A 15,598-nucleotide genomic window follows, 5' to 3' on the forward strand; every position below is an offset into this window, starting at 1 on the left:
CGATCCCGGGTCTCCAGGATCGCGCCCTGGGTCAAAGGCAGGCGCCAAACCGCTGCGCCACCCAGGGATCCCTTAGGTTTTATTTTTATGTTTGTTTTAGTTTTTGTTTTTTTGTTTTGGAGTCTTTTGCAAATACCCAGTGAAACAACAAAGCAACATAAATGTTAAGTTCTTTCTAAGCTCGCTGCAAGTAGAGAATGATTTCTGAGGAGTTTCCTGCAGGATTCTGGCAATCAGATGGGTTTTTGATAAAGCACCCTCCCATGCCAGTATTTGTAAGTCATTTTGCTGCCGTCATTCCAATTTATTCAGAGAAGAATCCTCCACTCTCCTGCCCAGGGTGAGTGGAAGAGAGGTACAGGGGTGAGTGGGGAAAATGATGAGTGGACGATGATGTGGCCGCCAATGTTCGAGAAGTAAGACAGAGAAAGGAATTAAAACTCCATCATTTATTATAAACAATTTCAGCTGATTTCACTTCTTAGTCCTGTACTGTTCTCTATGTCCCCATATCCAGAGGCACTGCCATTTAATCCCTCTGGAAACTAAACCTCCACTCTCCTGGGTGACGGGCAATCTGAAGGAATGCATTGTGTTCTTCAATGGAAGAAGAAGGGAAGAGGACCCGAGACTCTAGCCACTCTTGATACTAACTTTCAACCAAGCTCCTACCTCACGCTTGCATCCCACGGCACCTGGGGCCCCAACTAGTGAACCCCAAGAGCATCCCCTCCTGCAGGCTCTACCTTGCCTTCAATATGTTTTACTAAATCAGCCACAATCCCTTCAACTTTGTACATCCCAGAAACCTATCTACCACCCTGGTTTACTGTTTGACCTCTCCTATTTGTTTGTGTGAGCTTATACATTTGATTTTATTATTGTCATTTGTATGCTGTAATTTAGGGGTCACAGATGGGAGTTGATACATCAAGTGTGTGTTCACACTGAAATTGCTTTGTGTAGCAGAAGCATCTAAAAGCAATTCTTTAACCATGTAATATTAACACTCAGCTAAACATGTTCTGGTCACTTAAAAAAAAATCGTGATTTTCATGGCAATCTCCAAATGATAAGCAATCAAATTATCAAATCTTCCACTGATTATGGCCATAGCTACCCAGTGGGACATACCTAGCAGAAGATTATAGAAGCATCTCCACTTTTCAATTCCTATGAAATGGCCTGTTATCTAAACTGTCCAGAATTAAAAGAATGATTTCACACTGACTGCTCTATATTTTATAGACTGCCTAATCCTAGTGACAGATATGAAGAATATGAGTGTATTATTATTTTGATAGGTAGAAAGATTTGGCAACCCATTTCCTGGTTTCTGGGTTGGTTATTTTCTTTAGCTCTTTATTTTCTCAAGTGGCTGAGTCTTCTCTGAATCTTCTCATTCTTTCCAAAGATTTGGGGGCCAAGATGCAGATTTGAGAAAAGGGAAATATAAATACAGAGAAAAAACGAACGAATCGATAGGTAGCAAGCAGCTAAGCACAAAGAATCATCATTAACTAATTAACTGTTCTAAAGTGTGAAGGATTTTCCAGAAAGAGATCTTTCTGACATTGTTTAAAATCTTCTAAGACTCCATTCCCCAGGCTCCTGAAATTCCACTGTGGCCCCTAAGCCAAGGTGAAGAATGAAAATTTCTTTGTCCTTTTGATGTGGGAAACAAAGGCAGAAGAGAAATTATTAAATGTCCTTACTACTTACAGCCCAACCACAAATCCTTGAAACAGGTAGAGTGACACCTTCTGGGGACTCAGCTGCCTTGATGTTGATACTTTGCTGAGGGCAAGAGGCCATCTTAGCCCAACCCCCAGGACCTGTAAGCCTACCTTAACATATAAAAACTCCTTTGGAAACTTCCTTTATCTCTACTCTCTCCAAGATACATGTCGGCAATCACCCCCCAAGTATATGGCCCACTAATATGCATCTGAAGAAGGGTCTCACAACTCAGGTTTTATTAGACAGTAACAAATGACTTTCCCAACTATGGCTGGCCCCCTCAAGGTCCTGCAAACCTTGCTCCCAAAATTTCTTAGAGACTTACACTACCTCTAATCCCCTCCCAACTTGATAGTATATAATGGGTCTCTCCTCATGACCCCAGGGCAGCTCTTTCTGCCCACAGGGTCCTGTCCCCAGGCTGTCATAAAACCACGTTTTTGCACCAAAGAGGTCTCAAGAATTCTTTCTTGGCCATTGGCTTGAACCCTAAAGTATTTTCCTACATCATTTTGAACACACAAGCATTTGTTTACTGAAGGAAAATGTTCTTTATTACACCCTTACGCCCGTTATGCACCGACCGCAGACTTTAGTTTACTATCTATGATGGTTGCTCCAACTATACTTTATTATTATGGAGGGGAATTTGGGGACCAGGGATTTCAAGCACATTAGCCCTTGACAAATTAATCTCAGTCCTTCTTTGCTCACTGCTATTTGCTTTCTACTGATTCATTTTGCTTTGGATGATTTCTTCACCTCATAAATTTGTCTTCCGCAATACGCATCTTGCTTTACTTTAAAAAAGAAATCAATTATATTCCAGTGCCCTCAAAAACATCTATTGTAGGCAAATAAATAAGAATGTGAATATGTATTCCTGCAAGAATTTTTATATAACAGGCAGAAAATCATGAGCTATGAATCCGAGTTAGAAAAAACATACGAAAGGTGTCTGAAATAAGGATTTCAAAACTATTTCAGGTTAAATGAAACTACTATTGACAATAATTAGCTAAGATTTACCAAATGCCTACTGTGTGTCAGGCATGGTTACAAGCGCTTCTCACATATTATCTCCTCCAAAGTTGAATCTAGTTGAAGCAATCCATATATGACCCGCCTCTCTAACTGGGTTGGTTATTCACCCAGGAAGTTTATTTTGACAACCATACAGAGGACTCGCTTGAGAGGAAAAACAGAGCACTCAGACTGAGAAGAATGGCTGTCACTGCTTCACTACGTGTGTCCTTCTCCAACCCTGTAACTTCTTTGAGATTCTATTGTTTTGTTATGTTTTCATTTATAAATGAGAGACTTGGGTGTTCCCCCTAGAGTTTACTGAATTTCACTTCCAGCATCTGTATAAATGGAACACAAACACATGATCTAAGTTCTCCTACAAGTTTGTTGGGATGCTCCAATTAACATAATAAAAGTGAATGCATTTTTAAATTTTTTCTAGTGACATATGAATAGTTTTTTAGGAAAGCAGAATGCCTGAATTTAAATTTGGTTTTAGGGCAGCCCAGGTGGCTCCGTGGTTTAGCGCTGCCTTCAGCCCAGGGCCTGATCCTGGAGACCTAGGATCCAGTCCCATGCCGGGCTCCCTGCATGGAGCCTGCTTCTCCCTCCGCCTTTGTCTCTGTCTCTCTGTTTCTCATGAGTAAATAAATAAAATCTTTTAAAAAAATAAAAATAAATTTGGTTTTATGAGCTTTCACAAATATTGAGGACAAAATGTATGCATTCACCCATTTACTACGGTACAAACAGATCAAAATAGAGAGGACTTACATGTTTACAAGAATAAAGAGAATTTGAAGCAAGGACCTACATGCAATTTGAGGATGATCCAAGGTGCTTGTGACCATAACTCATCATGATTATTATGTCTGGAATGGAAATCATTGAACACTTTGTGATAATTCAAATCTTTCTAACTGAATACCAATGACTGTTACCAAAATTAGAATTGAAGAGTTCCAAACTATTTTTCTGGTATTTGGACCAAGTTAATCTACTAAGCTAATGAAAATTAGCTCTAATTTCTAGCCCTCAGTGGGACATACCCCAAGGCTCCCACAAGAGACCATGGACACCCAAAACCCTAACCCCCAGTACCTGTCCTAGGGAGGTTGGTAAGTGCATGCCACACGGACATGTTAAATATTTTTGAGACTGACAGGTCTAGTCTCATGTGCACTCTGTGGAAACATAAGGATTGTAGAAAAGCAAATATATTCCTAACAAAAATGTATCATTAAGTTCCCAGAAACCAACCTTCTAATAATTTTTATTTAAGGGGAAAAAAAGGAAAAGGAACTATAGAATTGAATTTAACATGTGTCTTGATTAAAAATAACTCAGTTATACTTAAGCTGTAAAAATCCAAGGAATTTATGGTACACTGTCAACATACCCTTCAAGTTACTGAATTTATTATATAAAAGCATCTTTCCCTTATTCACAAGCACGGTTAAAAATACCATCTCAAGTGACGGAAGCATTGGCAATCTAACGCTGCAAATTCCTTTGAGAATTTTTGCCTTTTACAAATTGCTATTTTACTTTATGTCATTTTGTACTTCTGATGCTATTGCATGGAGAGAAATTGACCAGACATCACCGTTTTCTCCAGAGGGTAATGGCTAGTCCAATTAGTCATTGATTGGGAATAATTGAGCAGATAAATGTGTCTTCAAAAAAAATTTCAGGAATCAATCGAAGAGACTCTTCGTATTCAGAGAATAATTTTAAAGACTGAGAACTGTTATTTCTAATTTGTTTGCAGAGATAGCACAGCAGTAAGGGAAAAAAAAATCAAGGCTGAAACATACTTGAATTGAGTTTATATCAATTCTTCTGTTTTCTTAAGCCTTTTCAATCATCTTTACATTTTCCTCCCCTGAACAATTAGTCATAAGATTATTCAACTATTCTCAGAACAAAATAATAATCTTCATCATGAGAAAGCCATTGTGCCTATAACACATATTGATAAATAAGCTCTACTAAAATGTTATTATTTTATGCGTAATGGTATGCCTAAATCTTACCAGGGAATACTCTAGATACTTTATATCTTTATAGACACGCTTTCATGAAATTATTCCATCATTATATCTAAATCCTAAGACAATGCTTTTTCCCCATAGCAACTTGAAATTCCCAGTTAAATGTTTCTAATTTTGACAGAGCTTAATATATAATGGTATCTATACTTCAGATCTATACTCAGGCCTTAAATGATTTCATTCTCTAGTTTCAATGAGCTTGAAGACTGAATACTCTTCTTAATCAAATGTTAATCAGGCTGGGTACATTTCACTGATGCAGCATGAGTGCATCAGTGATGAGGCTTCTCTTGTTACAGGGTTCAAGTCCCTCAAGAAGTGTTGAACGAGATAAGAAGGTGGTCAGACTAAAAGGATAAAAGGAAGGTCTAAGTAGTGAACTAACAGTATCACACTTCAAAAGACCTGCACATGCGGTACAGAACTGAGCAGAGCATTCTCGACTTTCCAAAATAATTGAAAATGGTGCATCTGTTTCCTCCATAAGGATGATAGGGAGGTAGATATAACATGGCCAGAGCTTCAAAATGGCATCGTTTTGTGTAATTGAACCTGACAAATAAACCAAACCAGCCAAATTAGGTTCATAGGTTAGCTGAGAAAAATAATTTGTTTCATGATGAATTTCAATTCAAATATGAAAAAGGAGAAATGATTTTCAAAAGGCAGGAAAGATGCAAATGTCATGTTTCTGAGACAAGATTCTATAAGTACAGGCTTTGTATTCCATAGAACGTGATATCAGAAAATGCAATATTCCAAAATTTACTTTCACGTGAACTCCTAGGAAATAATTTCGATGACTGTGGTCCATGTTGATAAAATTCTTTATAAGGAGGATGAGTGGCTGACCACCTTCATTCCCTTCCCAGCTCCACAAGTCCGTTTCAGCCCAATAATAGCCTTCCTTCCTTCCACAAACCTTTTGCTGCACATTCACATCTGTTGTGGGACTTTGTCAGAGTGTGGGTGAAGGACAGCACCTGAGTTTCTGTTACCCATCGTGCCAGAAAGAGGATCCTTGATTTTCTAAGGCCAGTGAAGGTCTGATGTCCCCTGCCTTATCCTTTACTGGTATCTCCTTAATCAAACCAACTTTTCTCGCCTCTCTGAATGCTGATTTCCAACACTTTCTCAACAAACGGGCCCAGCCCAAAGACAGAGATCTCTGCTTTCAAATATTCACCTCCCAGGTGCAGTAATCTGTTGGCTTGTTTCTGCAACAAACCTGATCATGTCTCCCACACACTTAAAAATCCCTGGCAGCTCAGCCTTTCTCCTATTCCCCAAATGGTAGGACGGATTCCACACAACTCGGTGATTTACACAAATCCTCCAACTCTGGGATCACACCCAAGCACCCTGTACTTTTTACCATGGTTCATGAGCATTCGTGGCTCTGCACATTTTTACCTAGTGTTTTAAACCAAGGATATTGTATCTCCTGAAAAAAAAATTACTCATTTTTCAAAATTCATCCTGAATACTACCAAGGGTGTAAAGCTTTGCCCAACTCATTGACCTGCTAGCTCCTGTTTTGATTTCCAAGGTCACTATGGACATGCCCTAATACATCCTTTATCACGGGAGTTGGTGTTTGTATGTTGGTCTTTCTAGTCACATCTTTATCAGTGACTTGTAAGAAACACACAATGCTCACCAAATTAATGTTCTGTAAGGGACGTTTAGGAATTTTCAGTTTGCTGGTGAAAAATATGTCACAAAAGCAATTAATACACATCATAATGTGGCTCTTTATATGATGTCTTCTTTCTCTACTGTAGCCTAAATAGAAGGAGATGCAAGATAGTCATACAACAGGTTAGCACACATCATATTCAGGAGCCAGTTTATGGAAAATTTATATTTCTATGTATCTTCTATCCATCCCTCCAGTAAGTTAAGAGGAAAGCAAACCTATATCTATTTATCTATCTACTACCTATCCATTAATTGATCTATCTCTCCAGGGAGGTAGAAGAAAAACAAACATCTATCTATCAGTCCATCTGTCATCTATCTGCCTGTTTACTAAGGCAGAAAGTGAACCTCTAGTAAGTGATCTCTTTTTACGTCAAAACAACCCAGTTCATCTTTAATCTCAAAAATCCATGGTTTACTAAAGTTTTTATGCTAAAGGATTATGATATTAAACATGGTTTTCTAATCTGAATCGATTGATGTCTAGGTGTGCCTGTGATATTGGGAGTTAGGGGGAAGCTTCTGGTCTATGATGGTACTCTTTCTCATCCATACTGTGGACCTATAATCTATCATTTCGAATTTTTAGTGGAGCAGAAAAAAAAATGAGGTTTCCATCTAGAGTTTTAATATAGTCTAATTTAAAAAATATTTTTCAGATAGTAATCGGATCTCTCACTTTAAACAAGTAGGGTGTTGTGCTATTCGGAACACGCCCAAAGAAAGAGGGCTTAAATAGCTACTAAATTGAAGGTTTAATTTTCAATCATACTATGGTCAAAATTGGATGGAAATATACAACATGCTGCGTATTTTAGATATTTACTAGGTTTTAAATGATACATATGTTAATTATCTCTTCAATATCTAAAAATCTAAAGGCAATTTAATGCTCAATACTGGAAGACAGAAATGACAGTGTTGTTCGGTCTTGCATAAAATTAATATAAAAATAATCATATGACAAAATGCTCTAGAAGTTGACAAGGAATTGTCCTATGTTATTATTTGAGGCATGGTGCAGGTGCAGTGGGGCTTCAGACATGAATCTTATTCCTGCTTCTGTCACTCATTCACTTCGGGAATTGGGTGGACTGTGAATCTTTCTCATTCTCAGTGCCCTAGTCTGTCAAGTGGGGAGAAGCAAACTATGCAAGGGAATGAGTGAGAAAGCAGCGGGAACAAAAAGACACAAAAAGAGTCAAACAAAAGAACAAAAGGTATCAATTCTCATTGCTAATTTTTTTGCATCTTTTATCCTCATCAGCTTTACGATCAAAATTCTTGAAAGATGTTCTGTATGATCAAAATGTAGACTTCCACTACAATCCTCTTCTTATGTGATAAAAACATCTCTTAAAAAATGTAGTTGATCTTGATACCTTAGGACAACACATGATGTGAACAATAAATACTAAAGGCTTTGATCCTGTTGCTAGAAATAACTCCACTTTATGAAATGATAGAAAACGTGTGTTACTATTTCATTTAAATACATCATTAAAAAGATTTAAATAAAATGTTGTAAATATATAGCCTGACAAATATCATTTCACTCACAACACTGACTCTGTGACAAAGAAAATGTCACTGCTTTGGGTTTTTGTTTAAAAAAAGTCAGAGAGGAGTATTTATTTTCCGAATGCAGAATCTCAAACAAAGAAACAAACAAACAAAAAAATAAGATAAATCTTGATTCCAATCCCCAAAATAAAGTGTTATATGTTTTAGAGTTATTTCAATATTTCAGTAATAAAGTGACAAAATGAGCTTACAGAGGTTGAATTTACTCTACAATCCTTTGTTTACCTGTGACACCTATGTACTCAAAAAAAAAAAAAAAAAAAAAAAAAAGAAGAGCCTTCCCGGTTCTCTGTGGGGAAGCACCGAGTTGAGCTGGAGTGAAAAGCTGTGCAGGCCTGAATGAGCTTTAGTCTTCACTTTGGTCTCTACTGGGTCTGTGATTTCTCTGAATCACGTTTCTTCCGGTTATTATAATCTAGAGTTTATGAGGTCAAAAATGGGACTATGGTGACATAAAAATAATACCTTTGAAAAATGAGATTTAATGCTATCAGGTGCTTATAATGGAAATCAGTAAGGCAATTCATATATTTTTTACATAAATCTCTTAAAATGATTTCAATGTGGATTTCTTCCACATTCCTGAATCATGAATGAGCTCTGGTCTTGCAAAATAATCAATGTCAGCAAATAGACGCCACTTCCGGTAGGCACTCGTCTCTCTCACTCCATGATAGCGCTCACCTCCATGCTCTTAGTCTTTAGAGTGAAAGTTGTCACACACGTGCTATTTGCCATAAGTGTTATGAAACTTAAGAAGGGAAAGGAAGAAAGATTCATTTGTGTCTGACATAATTTCTTGAGTTTTAAGTCAGAAATGCATCTAGCAGTAGCTATGCTTATCACACAAAGATGATACATGCCAATTACAAAGGCATGGATATGAAATGTATAGTATCTTTCTCATTTTTTGCACATATATGGCTGAAAAATATTTTTGAAAAAACATAATTTATTTTCTATTATCACAGCTTTTGTACCAATATTAGCAAATTTTGCAAGTTTCGTTTCCTCCAAAATTACCATTTTCACATGGGGAAACCCAAAATTCAAAGTAAAGTTGACTTGTGATTGATTTCTATTTGAGGGAAAACAACTTTTAAACCCTTGTTAGTTCAGGCATCCTTACATGTGATCATTTGTAACCTGTTTTCCAGGAACAATTCATTAAGAACAGACAACACGGGGGATCCCTGGGTGGTGCAGCGGTTTGGCGCCTGCCTTTGGCCCAGGGCGCGATCCTGGAGACCCGGGATCAAGTCCCACGTCGGGCTCCCGGTGCATGGAGCCTGCTTCTCCCTCTGCCTGTGTCTCTGCCTCTCTCTCTCTCCCTCTGTGTGACTATCATAAATCAATAAAAAATAAAAATAAAAAAAAAAGAACAGACAACACGGATGTTGCACGTAACATAGAGCGGGAGACTGATGTGTCTCCCCGAAGCAGCAGCCAACAATGAAGAGAGCCTTAAGGAACTTGGGGGAAAAAAAACAGCTTGTGAGAAAAAATGCTGAGGGAGGATGGAAGACACATAGATAGCTGTTTCCAAGTGTTCTGAGGGATTCAGTGACAAAGAAGGAGCTAAATTATTACCTGCTACTCCCTCAGTCATGAATGAGGGCACCACGCACCAGTGAGAGGAGCCGGGACCAGGGTCACTACATGGAGACAGAGATTTTCCCTCTACAGGGAACCATAAAACCTGGAGCAGGAGACTAAGTGATACTCAAAGAGAAACCATTGACTTTCTTTCAAGGACTCTGAACAAAGAACTTCTGCTTAGTTAGGGAATTTGGTTTCTGAGACGACACGATGACAAAGATGACAAACATGTGCTCTGGGTATCTTCATGCCAAGCACCACGGAGCCGGGAGCCGAGCATCGCCTCGTCGCTCACTCTACCTCCTGAATTCTTCTTCCCAGGATCTTGGACCAAAATGAAATGGCATAAATATTTGTTCAATGAATGAAGAAGCGACACTCATTTTTGGAGGGTCGGGTAGTCTTGTAAAAACCGCCTTGTGAACTCACTGGCGTGGGCTGCCATTTTCAAAAATCGAAATCATTTGAGGAAAAAAAAAAGAGAGAGAGAGAGAGAGACCGAGAAACCAAGAATCAGACTCTTAAATACAGAGAAGAAAATACATGGTTCCCAGAGGAGAGGTGGAGGGGGCGATGGGAAAATGGGGGGTGGGATGAGGAGGGCACTTGTGATGATGAATCAGTAAATTCTACACCGGAAACCAAAAAAAAAAAAGATTATAGCATGTGGATTTTCTGTGGAATTTGATTCTATCACTCCGTATTTTATTCTTCCAGTGTCACAAAGAAGGCGACACAGTGCATTACACCGAAATTATCCAGAATGCTTGGGCAACCAAAAGGAACTGGTGCCATCTCGTATTTATTAAGTGGAACAGCATATCAAGAAATACATATTATTTCCTTGAAGCTCCAATATGAGGTAACACTTTATTGTTTTTACTTCTTTTTTGATTATTCTAATCATATTATTGAGAAAAGATAAATCACCCTTACTGGAATGTAAAATGCTTGAGGGTGGGGGTTTGAGCTCATTTACTTTGGATCCACTGCAACTCGCACAGGACTTGACTTACACGTGATACTCAATAAAAGATTCCACAGATAAATAAATAATTCAATATTTGAATCGATTTCAATAAAATATGTGAAATTTAATTGCACTGAAAATATGATTTGCTTCTATTGAAGCATTATGTTTCTCAGTTCGGGTTCTAGAACGTTTTCTAGAGCTTCTGTGGTATGTGTTCCTTTGGAAACCAGTATAAACATCATAGAAACTACTGATGCTACTGAAACCCAGAGTTTATTCCTGCCCTGCACAGTCAGGAATCAAAAAGTCTCTGCAGTCAAACATGAGATGGGACACCCGGGTGGCTCAGTGGTTTAGGGCCTGCCTTCGGCCCAGAGTGTGATCCTGGGGTCCCGGGATCAAGTCCCACTCGGGCTCCCTGCATGGAGCCTGCTTCTCCTCCCACTACCTGTGTCTCTGCCTCTCTCTCTCTTTCCCTCATGAATAAATAAATAAAATTTAAAAATCTTAAAAAAAATGAGATGAACAATTCTTCGCTAACTTGGTACCATGACAGGTCTTCTGCATGACTCTAGGTGAGCTCTATCCCAGAATAACATCACATATTTACCTGCCCCGTAACCAGCACCCTTCATGGCGACGAAGAGGCTTGTTGCCTATGCACTTATTTGTTTTTTATTCACCAGAGGCTTAAAAGAGACATATGAGGTTCTACGGAACGGCTTGGCCTCTTCAGAACTGAACATGGCAGCAGGAGCATTCCTTATTCCTTACGCATCAACCTGAGAAATCCACCACAATCAGCCTGGCTTGCAGAAAACATTTTCCTCCAAAGTCTGTTTCTTGAAGTAAAAGGGAAAATCATTTTTAAACAGGATACTTGTTTAAAACGAAGCGATCCAAGGCAAAGAGAAGTCTTCGATCCCTTGTCTGGACAGGATTTTATGTCACAGAGCTGAGCCCAAAGCGCATTACATGGCAGGTGACATTTAGCTGCAGTATTAAAAGAGTTCCCTGGATTACTTCCAATCTGCATATTTGGAATCTAGATATATTTAACGTTTCTGACAGAACTTTAGAAGATTCTATATACACGAGGTCTACACCATGAGATGCCCAGGGAGAATGACCGCCGCAGGAAAACGATTTCAAGAAAAATCAGCAGAGAGGCAGGGCAGTTGGCTATGTACAATTCTCGTCAACATCTTTATGATTTTGTTGTAAAACAAATGAATATTGACATAGATTTTTTTTTTCGCTCATTCTATGTATGGCAGCAGGATTATGCAGCAGGAAAGGAAGGAGAGAGAATGATCAGATTCAGAGACCTCACATCAGGACAGAAGGAGAAGAGCGTCCTTGGTCTTCGTTCTGCAGCTCGAAACACGTGGCCACGAGGTGACATTTGAGCCTCAAGTTCCTTGTTGGGAGAATATGAGACGATGAGACACGGTGTTGCGCAGTCTCCCACAGACGTCGTGTGCCGTTAAGTATTATAAGTACTTTGCTACTATATAAACTTCCGCATGAATAATAAATGTTAATGTCGATGCTGCGGTTTGGAAAAATTAGGAGACAGTAGGTTTAATTCAAAATTTATAGGAAAGAAAGAAAAAATATTTATAGGAAAGTGCAATTCTGAGGGTGTCAGTGCTTTTCCTACAGCTCTCCTAGAAGCGCTCACATCTGGGGACAGAGCGGGAAAAGGAGGTGTCACATAAGACCCTGTCCAGACAGGGCGACCCCAAAGCCGCAACAGACACGTGCCTTTTCCACGCTCCCATGGATGGTCAGCAGGACCCACTGGTCCCCCTCAATGAGGCACCTGTGCTCTGGGTGCACCAGGGTGACTTGCGTTTTTTCAAAAGGGTTGCGAAACACCAGAGCAAACAGGCTCAGGGAGTAATTAATTTCAATTTACGCTAATTAAAGGAAGTACCTGCTGCATGTCATCGGAGGAGAGAAACTGCAGATTGCTGAATTCGATGCATTAGAAATGCGAAGGGAGAAAGAAAATCCCCCCCCCCCCGGATTACTCGTACCTCCTGGCTGCAAGTGGCTTATTGAATTTAGGCCACTCGGCTGTAACCCTCTAAGTCCTTATTGATTAGCTGATTGCTGCTATGCTCAGAACCGAAGTCAGAGGACGTCAGGGCAGAAAGGGAAAGAGCCAAATCCCGTCTTTCTGAGACACAAAGAAACCGAAGCGCCCCGTTTGGAGGCCCCCGACCTAGACCTCAGCAGAGCTGGGGGCTCCCCCCGCCCCGCGGGCTGCAGGTGCAGCTGCTCCCGGAGCGCTGGGCTGAGGGCACGTAGGCCAGGGCGCCCCCGCAGGCTCTCCAGGCCTCCCCGACGCCCCGGCGGCCCGACGCTGCGACGGTCACGAGCTCGGGGCACATTATTTGCAATAACAGCAAAGAGAAAAAAAAAAAAAAAACAAACCAAACCAGCCAATACTGTCTATGAAGCCCAGAGCCAACCGAGAGGAGCCAGTCGGGGAGGGCTCCCACGGTTTCCAGTGGGGCTCACGTGGGCCACCTCTGGGGAAGGAAAAGTCATTTATTAAGAGGAAAATTTGCGTGAAAGAGGAACCGTTGTCCGATGGACGTTTATGCCCTTTCTGGTTTGAAGTGGAGCTTTTGTTTAGTTGTACGGAGAACTTCCTAAATACAAGGGTTACCAGTCGGTGTGTAATTGTTAGGGGCCAGCACAGATCATGTGGGCTCTTTTTTTTTTTTTTTAACATGCCTCTAGGGGCACCTGGGGGCTTAGGGGTGGAGCACCTGCCTTCAACCCAGGGCGTTACCCCCCACATCGGGCTCCCTGCATGCAGCCTGCTTCTCCCTCTGCCTGTGCTCCTGCCTCTCTCTGTGTGTCTCTCATGAAAAAATAAATAAAATATTAAAAAAGAAAGAAAGAAAGAAGAAGAAAGAAAGAATGAAAGAAGAAAAGAAGAAAGAAAGAAAGAAAGAAAGAAAGAAAGAAAGAAAGAAAGAAAGAAAAAGAAAAAAAAAAGAAGAGTTTGCATTCTGCTCATGGCCCCTGGAGTTCTAAGCAGCCTCTTCTGAACATCTCAGTCACATGACCCTAGAAAGACCATCTTATTCTAACATCACAATCTGGGATTTCTTTCTGTCTCGAACACGGAGACCGCTACCTATCAACGTCTCGACCCGGGCGTGCAGCCTTAGAGCAGGAGGGTGAGGTGTGGGCAGTTTCTTCAATCCAATAGTCAATCATATACTGGAGTCATTAGACACCCCACTGGAGAGCCTAAATCAGAAGAAAAAGGCCAGATTACACCGACTGCCTTTGCATGATGGATTGCCCCATGTTTAGTGGGAAAAGCGAAGGCTTCAGTCCGTGGATGAGGCCCTGAGCATTTTAAAGATTCTAATCACCCGAGAGTCTCCTTCCATCTCACTGATCGTACTTTCAGAAAGGTGAGAGATTTACTATATTGCCCACAAAGACCTAATCTATCTGTGTTTGCACAAGCCTCAACCAGCAAGTCGCCCCATTCCCCGTGTGCCTTTTTTTTAGAACAGCCTCAGAAAACAAGTAAATAAAAATAGGCCTCAGACACTTCTTGAGCCAAACGAGGCAGTCAGAGAAAGGTATGAGCTCTTTCAGAACACGAGAGCATCGCACGGCTGTCGGGGATGCTCACAACCAACACCCTGGATGTGTAGACAGATGGACTTTCCAGAACGGCCCTACTCTGAGAAGTGTCCTACGATTTTCTTTTATTGTCCCCGTCACGGTCACTTCAGAGGTCCCAGGCTTCCCGGTCATAAGTGACTATAAAACACATCTCTAAGTGGCTTTGCTGAGCTTTTCGTATTATTCAAGCTGAATGTGACGCACGAGGTCAAATTATGACTTTGATCCTATTAGCACTTGGCCTTTCTGAGAAATCTCAGTAATGTTCGTGTGTCTGTAAATGAAGTAAGGAATGGAAAGGCGTTTAGTACATCCTGAAGAGTTCTAGAAATTATTATTAGGATGACTCTTATAAATGGAGGTACGTATATCCAGATATAATTATTAATCTTCACTCATAAAAAATGTCTCTCTAAAAAAACAAGGCTTTCTCCAGTATTACTTCTGGGGCCATACTCTGAATTGGTAGTCTAATTTCTTAGTTGCTAGAATAAAGCAGTTGCTAACATTTATTTAAGATTAGTAACCGCCAGGCAGTCCACTGAGCCTTTTACACACGCTTATTCATCTAATCTTTATAATATTGAGTCCAGTTAACATCCCCTTTGCAAAGATGAGAAAACCCGGTGTCAGAGAGTTTCCTGGTTTTCAGGAGGGCCCAGCTTCCCGGAGGACGCCGTCAAGCACGTGCAACTGGGCATCTCGCATAGGTATCTTCTCCGTCACACCTGAGCGCACGAAAACTCAGACGAATTATTTCCATCACGTGACACAAACCGTCAATCGAACTAATGAACCAATTTCCACTTCAGAAAAGTCGTTTCCTAATTCAAGTTTATTTATTTATTTATTTATTTGTTTGTTTATTTATTATTTTTTTATAAATTGATTTTTTATTGGTGTTCAATTTGCCAACATATAGAATAACACCCAGTGCTCATCCCGTCAAGTGCCCACCTCAGTGCCCGCCACCCAGTCACCCTCACCCCCCGCCCACCTCCCATATTTATTTATTTTTAAAGATTTTATTTTATTTATTTATTCATGAGAGACACACTGAGAGAAACAGAGACCCAAGGAGAGGGAGAAGCAGGTTCCATGTAGGAAGCCCCATGTGGGACTCGATCCCGGGATTGGGATCACACCCTGAGCTAAAGGCAGATGCTCAACCGCTGAACCATCCAGGCATCCCTAATTCAAGATATTTTAATCATTAAGACATTTAAGCATGGAACTGTGTGATTGTACCATGTTAGGC

At 40.3% G+C, this 15,598-nt stretch overlaps 1 protein-coding gene across 1 annotated transcript in view; it reads right to left on the reverse strand.

Moving 5' to 3' along the window:
* Positions 1-15,598, reverse strand: part of CSMD1 (CUB and Sushi multiple domains 1) — a 1,869,885-nt gene that overhangs the window by 1,841,559 nt on the left and 12,728 nt on the right.

This window comes from Nyctereutes procyonoides, unplaced genomic scaffold (genome assembly GCF_905146905.1).
Source record: "Nyctereutes procyonoides isolate TBG_1078 unplaced genomic scaffold, NYPRO_anot_genome, whole genome shotgun sequence".
Lineage (NCBI taxonomy): Eukaryota > Metazoa > Chordata > Mammalia > Carnivora > Canidae > Nyctereutes > Nyctereutes procyonoides.